Source organism: Marmota flaviventris, chromosome 4, assembly GCF_047511675.1.
Source record: "Marmota flaviventris isolate mMarFla1 chromosome 4, mMarFla1.hap1, whole genome shotgun sequence".
Lineage (NCBI taxonomy): Eukaryota > Metazoa > Chordata > Mammalia > Rodentia > Sciuridae > Marmota > Marmota flaviventris.
Window position 1 is genome coordinate 143168313 of NC_092501.1, and position 14749 is coordinate 143183061.

The 14749-nt window shown below is 36.1% G+C and overlaps 1 protein-coding gene across 1 annotated transcript in view; it reads left to right on the forward strand.

Annotated features, from left to right (window-relative positions):
• Positions 1 to 14749, forward strand: part of Flt1 (fms related receptor tyrosine kinase 1) — a 173868-nt gene that overhangs the window by 104143 nt on the left and 54976 nt on the right. The gene's annotated exons all lie outside the window — the stretch shown is intronic.

Below are 14749 nucleotides of genomic sequence, written 5' to 3' on the forward strand. Positions count from 1 at the left end.
ACTAAATATTAAATGTTTCTCAAATCCATCCCTTCCTCTGATGTCCAATTATTCTACTGGTTCAGGTGCTCATTAGCTGGCCTCAACATCTGCAGTCATCTTGAACTTGTCTCCCTCCCTCTCTTTTCTATTTTCTACACAGCTCTATAAAATGCATCTGTGACCATGTCACTTCTCTACTTAGGTCTTCTGCTCACTCCCCACCACATCATCTGATAAAGTTCAAGCATCTGACACAGAAAGCCCTCAACAAATAGCCCTGCCTACTGCAAGTCCATGCTCAGCCTCCCCTGCCTTTTATAGATCACTGCCCACATTATGCTGCTTCAACCCTCTGTGCTTTTTTTTTGTTCTTATGCCCCTTCTGCCTGGAGTACTTTCCCTTTGTATGATGCCTACCTGTCCCAAGACTCGGATTTGCTGTTCTCCCTCTACCAGGCCTTGCACAACTCCACAAGGAGAAGGCAACTCCTCCATAAGTCTTTATTACTTGTGAATGCTTCAACTTCTTTCTTGAGATTTTGAAAACATATATATAATCATCACTTCATATGTGTCTATATTATCTATTTCTTCTGCTCTCTTAATTTTTAAATCATCTTTTGATATGTATTCCCCCTCCTGAGAAATAGTCTATCTTATTTATCCTATTTTTATCTTTATATCTTCAGAATCTAGCATAGTATTTGGCAAATAATTAATGAGTGGTTTTCAGAAAATCATATTCTATACTTAGCAAGTTTATTTGTCTGGACAAATGCCTGGATTTGGGATAGAGCCTCTACCACAGAATTTTTTAAGCCAAAGAGACCTTTAGTCCAATATGGCAAATCGAAAATTGGCTAAAGAGGTAAAATGGTTTACCCAAAATGACACACTACCAAGATAGGTAGTTCCATGGAAAAGAACCCATTGAGGCTTTCTACTACAATAAAAGGATGAGTGAATACATCAACAATAAATAGCTTGTAAAAGAATGTGTGTAATATTCTTCTTTAGAGATTCAGAGTCCATTTAGTATATATAAAACCCAAAGAAGTCCTGCAGTAAAGAAACATGGTAAATTGGTTTTAATTCTGTATTCCCCAAATTTGCTTGATCACAAAATACATTTTATATAATATTAATGCATGATGATGAGTGTATCTTTGAAAAAGTAAACTGACCTAAGTTCAGTTTAATACTTTGGATATGGGTTAAATCAAATTTGAAAGCTCAGGACCATTATGGGCATGGAGGAAAGATTTAGCAAGAGAATGTGTCCAGGCAGTTACACAAAAAGAAAAGGATTATGATGTACTAGGGAGATCAGAGTTTTAGGCCCAGCATTCATGAGTCATGTAAGAATTTGAACAACTCACTTGTCCTACTCTCTGAGCTTCTATTTTCTTGTTTATAAAATCAGGATAATGTTGACTGCACAGGGATATGGTGAGGTTTAACTGAGTGAACATAACTAACCTGGCCCATAGTCATAGCTTAGTAAATGCCACCTTCAGACCCACCTCATTTACACAGAAATTGGCTCACAAGTTGTCAGAATTCATGGAAGGTATCAAGAGTTAGTAAGTTATCTATCTCAAATATCAAACAACTCTAAATATAAGAAAGGTATCTACCCCTGAAGAATATCTGCAACAGATCTCTTATAAATTCTTGTGTAAAATATTTATAAATATCACTCTTTATGCTTTTAGCATTTATTAAATTCAACTATGCTTTATATCTCTTTTCTCTTTATTTACTCTTTAAACCTAGTATATCCTTTTGGAAATGAATTTCTTAATTTCTTGGAGACAATCTTTTACATGTATATAGGTCCTATAAAGTTTCATACACAATATTGCCATTTGAGTCAGCAAATGCAGTAGCCAACATAATATGCTCCATGACTACGACCCCCATGTCCATATACACAATTATCTTCAAAGATGCCAACTCTTCTGTGGTTATTTCTTTTTACAAACCCATGGGTAACAAATTATAGGTAACCAAGGTGATCATCCTTAATCAGTGTTCCAAAGCTAAAAGGAAAGAACATTGAGCCCAGAGCCTAAAAAGCCTGAAAACTAGTTCATTATACACTCAGCCATTGAGGCCAGAGTGAGTTAAACAAACAAAAAAGAGAATAAGATGTGTATCCTGTAGAAACCTGGGATACATCTTTTATAGGAAGCCTGGCAGCTCAAAAGGGATCTTTATACCAAAAGAATCTTAGGGGCCTTGGATCCATGATAGGATCCGGTCCACTATCATAGTTATTTGTTAAATGATGACTCGTCCCCATTCCAAAGAAAATATGCAAGAGGAAGCAGGGCACACACGAGAGCTCACGCTCTAATGGCCTGCTGAAAGACCTCAGGGTAGTCAGAGCTTTTTCCTCCCTGCTCATTTCCTTTCAGGAAAAAGCTTTCAGTGGGACACAGCCATTCTCCAGAAGAAATGCAATCCCAAGAAAGTGTTACGAAAGCTGAGTAGTAAATTCTTGGGCCAAAGGGCATCAAGCAAGAACAAAAAGGATGCAGGAACAAAAGTGTATAGGCAAAGGAAGGCATGTAGACAGGGGCTGGGAGAGGCCACCTCTGCCAGGGAGATCCAAATGAGAAGAAAAGCAGCCCTGGACATCCTGCTGGCTACTGCCCAACTGGGGCAACAGCAGGCTCTCCCCAGCCTCACTTTACCACTGATTGCCCACCACCGGCTGCCACTCATTTATCCCTACTCTGGCCTTTCTCCTGTTTCCCTCAGCCCTCTGGACTGCAGACTATTTTGATTCCTGCTTGAAAAACTCTCCTTCCTCTAAGTTCTTCTTGCCCCACTCTAATTCTTGTCACCAGGGATTCTTCTCTCACATTACAGGACAGGGATTCTTCCTTTCTTCCAATGTCCAAGTCTCTTCTGATTTATGCCATTCAGTGTATCACTTGGTTGGTCTCTGGTTTTATGTGTGCTTATTTTTAAAAAAAAAATTACAGATAGTAAAGAAGACATATCTAAGAAATAATCATAAAAATTTATGAAGCATTCACTAGGCATCAAGGCACTATGTATGTGTGCTAGAAATCTCTCATTTAATTTTCACAATTATGCCAGGAATGAGGCCACATACCTGTAATCCCAGCAACTCAGAAGGTTAAGGCAGGAGAATCACAAGTTTGAGGCAAGCCTCAGAAACTTAGCAAGAAAAAAAAAAGTTAACGGGTTGGGGATATACTTCAGTGTTAAAGTACCCCTGGCTTCAATCCCCCGTATCAAAAAAATAATGAAACTATTTTTCATAACTATCCCATGAGGAAGGTATTGTTGTTAAATGCATTCCACAGATCAATTTTCTTACCAAGCACCAATTAAGTTGCCAGCACTGCTCTAAGTATTTTACTGATATTAATTTAATAAGAAGTGCTGAACGATTACACCTGTTTTGTAGACTCAAGGTTGAGAAAGCTTAAAGAAGGAAATACTAGCTCAGGACAGGATTAATGGGCAAGGCACCACATTCAATCCAGAGAGTTTGACTCTGAAGTCAAGAGTTTCACTCTGAACACTGAGCATGTGGAACTAAGCATTAATTCACACTAATCACAAGAGGACTAGTTTTAAAGGACCTAAAAACAATGAATATCTCCTCATTACTTACTCATAAACATGGAATTCTCTGGAAGACAGTAGTTTATTTAAAGAATATTTTTAAACACCCTAGAGCATATTTGAAAAAATAAAGTATTTTTTAAAACAGACATCACATGTACAGAGTTAACAATTTTGAAGCCAAATGTTACTTTTAAGTTTTAAAAAGTCTAGAATTCATTTCATATCAGCCCAACACTCATCTATTTACTGATTCAATAAATATTTATAAGGTGCTTCTTCATGTCTGGCACATGCTAGGCTCTAGAAATATAGCAGTGAAAAACTTGGGTAACAAAAAGATCCAAAACAATTAACTTATGTATACATTTCAATGAAATACAGCTTCTTTAAGCAACAACCATGTGTGTCCTGACTTATTTATTATCATCATGTCAAATAGTTTTTTAAAAAAATGGAGTAAGATGAATAAAGGGGACAAGTACTATGACTTAATCACAGGATTAAAATATCTTTAATATGAGAGATGAGGACAGGTTGATCAACAGGTACTAAATTACAGTTAGTAGTAAAAAAAATTCTGGTGTGCTTGCTGCACAATAGATTAACTACAGAAAATAATAATGGAACCACACTTCAAAAAGCTAGAAGAAAATATATAGAAAGTTTTCATCATGAAGAAATGATAAATGTTTGGAGGGTGGGAATGTAGCTCCATGGTAAAGTATTTGCCTAGCACAAACAAAGTTCTGGGGTTCAATCTCCACAACCACAAAAAAAAAAAAAAAATTCATTCAAGAAATGATGTTTGAGGAGACAGACTTGTTTAACTTTATTTAAACATTACACAATGTATACATGTATCAAAATGCCACATGGAAAATGTGTAATTTTCAATATGTACAATTTTCTATGTACCAATTTAAAAATAAATTTAATTTAAAAAATCTTTACTACATTAGATAATCAAAAACAAAACACCTTTGTATTTTAATTTTGCTACCTTAATACTGAGCATACAATAGGTTCTTACTAATTCTTAGTTAAATATATAGAATAGAGGAAAGATAAGAAATAAAAGAGAATTTGGGACAGGTAATAAAAGCAAGAGTCTCCAAACTAGAACTGGGTAAAGAAGCTACTAGGAACCATTAGGAGGGACTAATAGGGTACAAAAATGTTGACAGATGAAGGTGATAGGAGACATATTTACCTTGACAGGGGGAAATAAAAGCTAGTGTGAGTGTAATACAAGGCAGCAATCGGAGAGAAAATGCAGCAGTGTAAAGGAACCAATATCCAGAAAGAACCACACAGGTCCCACCTTGGAGATCAATTCTATCTGACAGGTCTGAGTTTGGTTTGGTTCCCAAGGGTTACCACACCCCAGAGCTCCTTTAGGAAGCATTCATTTCTGCTGGGTATGAAGCTCAGTAGTACAGCACTTGCGTAGCATGCACAAGGCCCTGAGTTCCATCTCCAGCACCAACAAATAAATAAATACACCCTACTCTTAAAAAAAGAAAAAGAAAAAAAATTCTATTGGGCTAGAAATGGTTAAGGTTTGCACTCAGACTTGGGACAATGATATGAAGTCACCTTAAAGAAACTGAGACCCTGAGTCTTTTTACTATCTCTCCAGTCACCTGCTTGAGGGACTGGCAGCTCCTTTAAAATAATCAAAAGTCATCTTTCTACCTCATATCCTTCCCAGATTTTTTCACTGAGGTCCTAACAAGTGACATGGCTGAGTGCGTGCCCCAAGAGAGGGGCTGGTGGCAACCCACTTTGTAGTGGCACTTTAAGGAGTAAGGATAAGGATATGCTTGCAAAGCTCACAAAACGCAGCAGTCCTATGTAGGTTTACACTGATACAAGTACAAATGATCTCACATATGATTGTGCAGAGAAAATGGAGTTTCTGAAATTCATTAAAATGCTGAAGTAACAAACTCTCCCTCTTTCAAAAATACATAAGAGAATATAAGGAAATACTGACCTGAGATCTTTATGGTAAAGCCTGCCTGTACCAAAAATTGTCATCGAACTCTTATTTAAATTTCTATAAGAGTGAAATATTTTTAGACTTTGAAGGTAAAAGCACTAGTATTGGAACAGAATTGAGAAAGAATAAACTGTGTCTTCAATAGACTGAGGCTGGAGCAGGAGAGGACCACTCTAACCCAGTGATTAATATACCTTAAATGGAATTTTCCTGGTTACCAGGACTAAGTATTTATCTACTGACCTGAAAGGGACATTTTTCCTGTCACCACCCTATCCCTGACACCATTTATCTGTATTTGTAAGCACCATACTCATTATCACACATAAAGAGAGAACAGAATCATCTCTGGGTGGTAAAGTGATTTGAACAGATCCAGGAAATATCTTAAGGAAAGGAGAGAGAGATGAGGATACTAATGAGAATGTTAATAATGCCCAGGGATGATAAAACTGACCATCTTCACCTCCCGGCTATTAAGAATTGATAGTTTTGCTTGATTTCATAGTAATAATGCAATTTAGAAAGTTCAATTATCATTTGTAAAACTTGAGTAGTAAGCACCTTTTTTTTATCATGCAATCTACTCTATGATGCACAATGAATGAAGAACTATTATAGCAGAAAAGAAGGCTGTTCAGGATTCCCAGGTATGCATAGGGCAATGCATGTGAAGGTGGCCTGTGGCTCTTACCATCTCCACTAAGGCTGGTGGGACTGGCTAAGCTGCTATTCTTACTAGTCCTTTCTCTTCAATACGTGACATCAAAGTCAGAGGGATCTTATCCAGACCAAGAAGCAGCCCAAGTTTCAACAGTGAAAAGTGAAACAGCTCTTTTCTTAGGCTGAGACCTCAAAACACATTCTTAAATTTTATTTGTACTTCTGACAACAATAAAATATGAAGAACACGCTGGACCAGTGCAGAATCAAGGCTTGGTTCTTTTCCAAGAATAAACTTCCTTTTAGATGGTAAAGAGAAAGGAGTGGCAATAAAAGAGTGGAGCTGGGTAACTGCACAGAAAATAAAATCTGTTGGCATTGCCGAAGTTCAGAGCTACAACCCTGACCTCAGTCAAAAGAGGAACCCTGACTTTAACCAGTCACAACATAACAAAAAAACAAAAATGTTACTTTATATAATTCCCACAATTCTGCAATTACATCTTAATATTTGGCTAGTTCAATGAAACTGAAAAGTACAGCTGTAGAGTTCAATAGTTTACATCTAGAAAAGTAAAGTAACCCATAAGTAAAGTCCCATTTTGAATTGGAAATCAATAGAAGCCATTTATATAGAATCAATCTTGGCTCCCAAATACATTTTTTGTTGACAAGTTTCAGCTTATATAGGTCTCACACATATAGATGTACATACATACGCAGCATCATATATCATACCATACCCTAATGCTTTATCCAAAGTAAATTTCCTGGCTGCATTTCACAGCATAACATCCTCATTCCTATTCAGCCCATAAAAGCCTTCTGAAAGCTGCTGGCCACAGTAAGTACGACCTGAGGGATCACATTTTGGACAACACAAACATATGCATATGAGCTAGTTGTTTTAGTTTGGTTGGAGGTAGGTATTAAGTTCTCTTCAATTTGCAAATGAAAATTCAGAATGTAAGAAATAGGAAGGAACTTTGCCAATGTGGACATCATTTTATTTTAATTTTTATTTTATTTAGTATTTATTTATATGATACTGGGGATTTAACCCAGGGTCCTTTACCAATAGCACATCTCCATACCTTTTTTAAAAATTTAATTTTCAGACAGGGTCTCACTAAGTTGCTTAGGTCCTCACTAAGTTGCTGAGGCTAACCTCAAATTTGCAATCTTCCTTCCTCAGCCACTGAAGTCACCAGGATTACAGGTGTACACCACCACACCCAGCATGGTCATCATTTTAGAAAGACTTTCCTTTTTTTTTCTTCCTAATTGTGGCAAAATACATATAACATAAATTTTACCATTTTAAAGTGTACAATTCAATGACACTATGTACATTCACAATGATGCACAACCGTTACTATGTAATGTAGTTTCAGAACTATTTCATAACCCAAAATGGAAATCCTATATTCTCTCTCTTTTTTTCCCCTCCTTTCTTTGCAGTGCTAGTAGGGTTGGAACTCAGGGTCTTATACATGCTAAGCCCATGATCTATCACCAACACCCTCAACCCCCAAAGCTGCTTCTTTTTGACAGTGAATTGACTTCTTCCTTCAATTCTTTCTATGACCTCTTAGAACACATGGGACCATACTTTGAGCACAGCCATTGTCAGCAGCTCATCTGGTCTGAAGAGCAGTCAATGCTTCAGAGGTCAACAGTAGAGGGGAAAAAATGGGGGACAAAGAAAATAGAGAAGAGAAATAAAGAGATACAGGGATCTGCAGGTGGGGAGGTGTACTCTCTCAGGAGTTATCCCAGGGACTTCTAATTTGTCTAAAGACACTAACCCCAAAACTAAGAGCACTGACTGGGCTCTTAGAGTAGAAGGGGGCTCAATCTCCAATCTACAAATTCCACCTTATACTGAAGATTGCATGGCTAAAGAAAGAAAATTCATATGCTATCTAAGATACACACCATCTTTTAGCAAAATCACATAACAGGCATAAACTAAGTGCTGGAACAATGCAGGAACCTTGAATTTACATTCTCATAAAAATACAAGTAATAAACTTAAACAAAATTATAAGCATATAGTATACAATCATACAATAATTACTAGGATGAAGATTAAAATAAAATAATAAATTATACTGAGTGGCAGTGTCATCCTATGGGAAAGCCAGCATCTCTTGAGATGAAATCTGAATTTAAGAGGATACTATGTGACTTGCTTGTATCATTAAAAATACCTTGGAAGTCCTTTGACACCAATACACATTGTTTTAATGGTATGTATTCCTAAAATTTACTTAGCTATTTAGAAAATATATTTTCTTGATTTTAACCTCTTTGCATTGCATAAGTATTTCTCTGTCTTATAATGGTCATTAGAAATACTATTAATAAAGTCAGTACAATTTTAAATATCATGCACAAAATAGCCACTGTAGGTGAGTGGTTATATTTTGCAGTATAGACAAATCCATCCTTATAGATATGGTATGGCAAATCTGAACATACCGTAAGAATTTATTGAGTCAGAAGTATATGCACACACACCTCTCTCTGTGTGTTTTACAATTTATAGATGTGGTTGATAGTCAAGACTTTATTGTCAATGACTTTCACCTTAAAGTATAATAAGAAAAAAATAAATTATTTACAAAGTCCCTTGAAAATACTAAAAGAGTTGGACATATTAAAAATTTAGACCACAACCCATGGATAAATGTGTAGTCCAATGTGTTCACAAACTGATCCACAATACCACTAGCAACTAACACAATATGTCAGTTAAGTACTTACACTGAGTCTTCTCATCAGAATACCTTATTGGTATTCAAGAAAAACAACCCTCTGTAAAGTATTATCTCTTTGAGGCTAATGAAACCTGTGAAATCACCAGAGGTTGCATTTCTAAGCTCTAGGAACTGGGGGCATTTTGAACCTTAAGATGTCAAAATTAACTGACATACAATTTGACAAATTCTAAGAAAACAGAAACACTGCGAGTCATCAGTAAATACTCCTACTTAAGGCGTAAGACTCAATGCCTAGCATAGCTTCATAATTTTAAGCAAAGATCACAAAACTTACTCTCATCCTCCAACCCCTATACTTGATTTTCTACTGTCTGGATTCATTTGGTTGTTTCCTTAGTTAATGAAGGTTAGCTAGACACTGAAGATTACATAAGAAGGCTTCTCCAAGAGTACACTGTGGAGCAGGCAGATAAGAAAGTCAGCAATTTGATTATAAAATGATAAGTGCCAGAGTAGGGGCATATACAAAGTAATATAAGAGTAACAGAAAAGGGGTCCAAGAAAACCAAAAGATGCTTTCCAAAGTAGCTAAACCTTAAATATTAAAGGACAAGTAACTTGACCCTTAACAGGATATAAAGTCACTGAGGCTTATCATGAACTGCAAATTGATCAGCATGATCATATCAAGGATCCATTTAGAGAGGTAATAGGCACTGAGGCTTGGAAGACAGGCAGAGGCCAGATGATGAAGGTCCTTAACAAAAATATAAAAGCTCGTCCCTATGTACATTCTCTAAATCAAAGTTGTATCTAATCTATCTGGCATCAATATTTTATTGACTCAGTAAATTTAAATAAGTGAATTTGGTTAATATTTCATTTAAAAATCATGAGCTTTAACATAAAAAAAATTCATATTTTTGTCTTCTCTTTAAAAATCAGAAGACATGCCTAGACTCAAATTCCCATCTGGCAGGAGCTAAGATGAGGTTTCCACTTTCAGATGGAAGATAGGCCCTCTATGCTCCATAGGCAACCCCTCCCATCCCCACAGACCCATGATTTCATTCCCAACTCATTTATGTTATATAGCTGATCCCTGAAGGCATCTACATTTGCAAGTCTTGCTCTATGCCCTGCTGATCCAATCAGATACAGCTTCTTAGAGTAAAGAGAAATAAATACTGAGTTTGCACAGGAATTATTATGATTTTAGTGGTTGAAGAAATCTGTATTCACCCTCTGAAGCCATGGAAATACATAAACAAGCACATGGAAATGACTTAAGCAAACTCTCTAGAAGCAGCCAGGCATACAATTCACCACCTCAGCAAGACAAAGTAAAGATCATGTTTATAAGTGAGTTCTACCTGTTACTTCTAATGACTCACACCCAACTAAAAAAGAAAATTCAGACAGAGCAATCCCTCAAAGAACCCAATACCATTCTGCATAACAACAAAACTTACAACATATCTCAAAAAAATGTAACTTAAAAAATCATTAAACTATTAAATGACATAAAAGACCTAAATAACTCAAAATCCTTGCTATTCCTAGATAGGAATATTTGTTATTGGGTGGAACCATATTGCCATTTTGGGGGGTCAAAATACTGGCAATGTCACATGCTTCAACCTACAAGTAAATGTGACAATTTTCCCCAAATTATTAATAAATTCAGTACAATTTCAAACAACATCCCAACACTGCTTTTTATAGAATTTGATAAGGTAAACCTGAAATATTAAAAAATAAAGAGCCAAGAAAAATCAGCCCATTTTGAAAAATACATCAGACTATACCAGATATCAATATGTATTATCAAGTAATCATAAACTATGTGGTACAGGTATAGATAAACAGGTCATTGAACAAATAGGGAACCTAGAAACAAAACCACTAGTATATGGAGATGTGGTATCTGATGAAGCTGGTACCAAAACTCCATAGGAAAAGAAGAGGGGCTGGGGATGTGGCTCAAGCGGTAGCGCACTTGCCTGGCATGCGTGCGGCCCGGGTTCAATCCTCGGCACCACATACAAACAAAGATGTTGTGTCCGCCGAAAACTAAAAAATAAATATTAAAAAACTCTCTCTCTCTCTCTCTCTCTCTCTCTCTCTCCTCTTCTCTCTCTCTCTCTCTAAAAAAAAAATAAAATGTTCCACCTAACCAGTAATCAAGGAAATGTACATTAAAACCACAGAAACATACCATTTCTCGCTCATCATTTTGCCATTACTTAAAAAGTATAATACCAAGTATTGATAAGTATACGGGGAATGGCAAGCTCTTGCTTATTGGTGGTTCAGATATAAACTGATTCATTTTGAAAGACAATTGGTAATAATTGAAAATGGGTATGCCCTATGAATCAGCACAACGTACACAATACTGTGTGAGATATTCATTGCAGCCTTCTTTGTAAAAAAATAAAATACAATCTACAACTATCCCACAGGAAAGGAGTGGATTTTTAAAACCTGTGGCCTTTTTATACAATGGAATATTACATATTAATTTTAAAAAATGAACTCTATCTACATGTATCAACAAGGATAAAAATTAAAACACTGATGAATAGAAAAAACACAAGTTGAAAAAGGATGCATACTGTATGCATCCATTTAGAATTTTTAAACACAAAATAGTATTATATAGTGTACATAAATACAATTCATGAAAAGTATAAAAACATGCATGAGAATGATATGTACCAATTTCAATACAATGATACCTTCTGGAAAGAAGGTAAAGGAAAAGATAAAAGTATAAATTTGGGCTGGGGATATAGCTCAGTTAGTAGAGTATTTGCCTAGCATGTACAGGGCCCTGGGTTCAATCCCCAGCACCACCAAAAAAAAAAAAAAAAGTATAAATTTTATTTTATGTGAGGGAAGTAAGGGGTCTAAATAAAATATGGAAAATGTTGACATCTGATAGTCTTAATGATGGGTGCATGGGTTGCAATATCTCTATACCTTTTAAGTTTTGAAAGTAATTACTACACAAGAATTAAAATTAAGTCATAAATAGAATCCTTATTAAAAAATTCACTCTTCAATGGAACAGAGCCTCTATCATAAGGATTATTTCATTCAAAGCAAGGATCAATAGGTTTAGGCAATATAGAAATTAGAAACAACTGTGAAATTATGTGTGGGCAGAAGATAATAAGAATAGTTATTGTTCATTGGTGTGAAAGAGAATTAAAAAGAGTAGGGAGTGAGGAAGGGCCTGACGAGGTAGAGTTCTAGGTGGCCCATATGATGGTGACGCATCAGTGTTTTTGTGCCATTAGTTAAGAGCATAATGTGAAGGCAAATCAGAAGGAAAAGCTTTGCTCTCGATTCTGAACATCCTCCCACCCTAGCTCCTCTCCTCAATGTGATGCAAAGAGGAATCTGTGCCAGACACAATATTAGCTCATTAGCATCCCATTACTGCCTTATCACCTTCCATAATTACAAATCTACTTGGGTAAAATTCAAATCCTTTGACTTTATTTTCATGTTGTTAGCTTTAAATTTGGATTTGAGCAAGAGAAAAAGGACTGATGTTTCAGATATCCTGCAAAGGAGATGATGGTAGGTAGCAAGATAGCTGCTATCATAAATGCCCAATGACCCCCATCATGTATTCTCAAGCCATACTTTTATTTTCTATTATTGCCACTTACACAATACCCTACACTTTTCAAAGCTTCAAATTTTTCACTTAAACTATTTCAAATGATCCTCATAATAATGCCATGAAATAGGCAGAGCAGGTATTGTTCTCATTTTATAGATGGGGAAAACAGCTCCAAAGAATGTCAATGACTTAGCCAGAGCTATAGTGAAGAGCTCTCATTTTTTCCTATTATCTGGGCTTAAAAACATTCAAAACATCTTGGATTCACCTCTTTTTATTCCTGTATCCAATAAAGAATCTGTTCCTGCAGGTTGTTTCTACCAAGTGTCTATTTCCATTTCTTCCTCTCCACTTCATTTCCCAACATCCACGTTGGGGCCTCATCATTCCCTGAGTGAATTACAACTGGTGAACCAGACTTCCAGATGCCACTCTTTCCTCATTCCAATCCATCCTGCATTCTCCTTCTAGACTAAACTTCCCTAAACATCACTTCCATTATGTCATTTCCCTTCCATTATGTCAGTCCCTTCTTGACTCCTTCTTCTTTTAACCGAGAATCAAAAGGACTCCCCAACCAAGATTTCAAAGCTCTCCTTAAAACTCACCTTTTCCAGTCACTACTCAAAGTAGGTGCTTTGGAAATAGAAATGGTTAACATACATTTGAGAGAATATTCGGAGAATGCAAATTTTTACAAAATCATTTTTACGTATCAAATCAGCCAAGTTTTGTGTTTTTTATTTTTTCATATAATACTGCTCAATATTGGCAGAATGATAAAACAGTCTCTTACCCAATGCTGGTAGAAGTGCTGACTTGTATAATCTTTTTGGAAGACAATTTGATTATGTGCATTATGTTTTTGACCTACAATTCTGTATCCTAAGGAAATAATTAGAAATAGCAACAACAAAAACAACAACAACAAAAACCTTATACCTAAGGATGTTAATTGTACTGTTATTTAAAATTATGAAAATTATACATACATGTAATTAATGCCACTCATCTATCATGTCTTTTACTGGACAAATTCAATAGCCATCATATTTTCCATCTCATCCCCATACAGACTTACATGCTTCCAGTGGCTTTTCACTGCACTTAGAATGAAATCCTAAGTCTTTACCATGGCCTACAGGGTCATGAAGGATCTGGGCTCTGCCTAGTTCTTGTTTTCATCTCTTCTTTATTTTTCCCCCTCTTCAGAGGTGGAAACCAGGCCTTGCACATGCTAGGCAAGTGATCTGCATGTGAGCTACATCCCCCATCCTAGTTTTTCATCTCTTCTGCTGCCTTACTTTGTGCTAGCTACAGTGGTCTTTTTCACATTTCACAAACAAACTCTATCCTGCCTCAGGGACTATAAATTTGCTGCTCCCTGTGCCTAAAAAACCATTTTCCAACTTTTCGGATGGCTCGTTCCTTCCTATCTTGCAGGTCTCTACTCAAATATCACCTTCTTCGAGAGTCTTCTCTGAACACCCAATATAAAATAGCCTTCCCTGCAGCTCAGGTTGGAGCTCAGTGGTAGAGTATGTGTTTAGCATGCATGATATCCTGGGTTCCATCCCCATAACTAAAAATAAATAAATAAAATGAAATAGCCTCCTCACCCTTCTTATCCCATGATCCTCTTTATTTGGTTTATTTTCTTCATATACTTTGTTGCTACCTGAAATTACATTATTTATTTGTAATTCTCCAAAACTAGAATTTAAGCCCTTTGTAGGCAAGAATTTTTATTTGCCTGTTTATTATAGGTCTAGTTCATAGTAGGAGCTCAAAAATATTTGTTTTAAGAATGAACAAAAGAAGTGCACTTAAAAATACTAAAGGAACAACATCTGAGAGGAGGTAAAATTATAGCCGCTTGATCTTTTTACTTTTTAATTTTCTTTTACATTTTTATGCTTTTAAACATTTCTCAAAATTTATACTTTGAGTCTATCTTTTGTAATCAAATAGAAACTAGTTAACAAAATATAGCCTATACTCTGGTCAAACCCATTTTATTACTAATCAAGAACATGCCCTCAGTGCATATTCATTTCAACATCATGCCTTTTCTCAGGCCTTCTTTTCTTCCTTCACCTCGGCCCAAGGTCCACCTCCTCCATGCAGCCT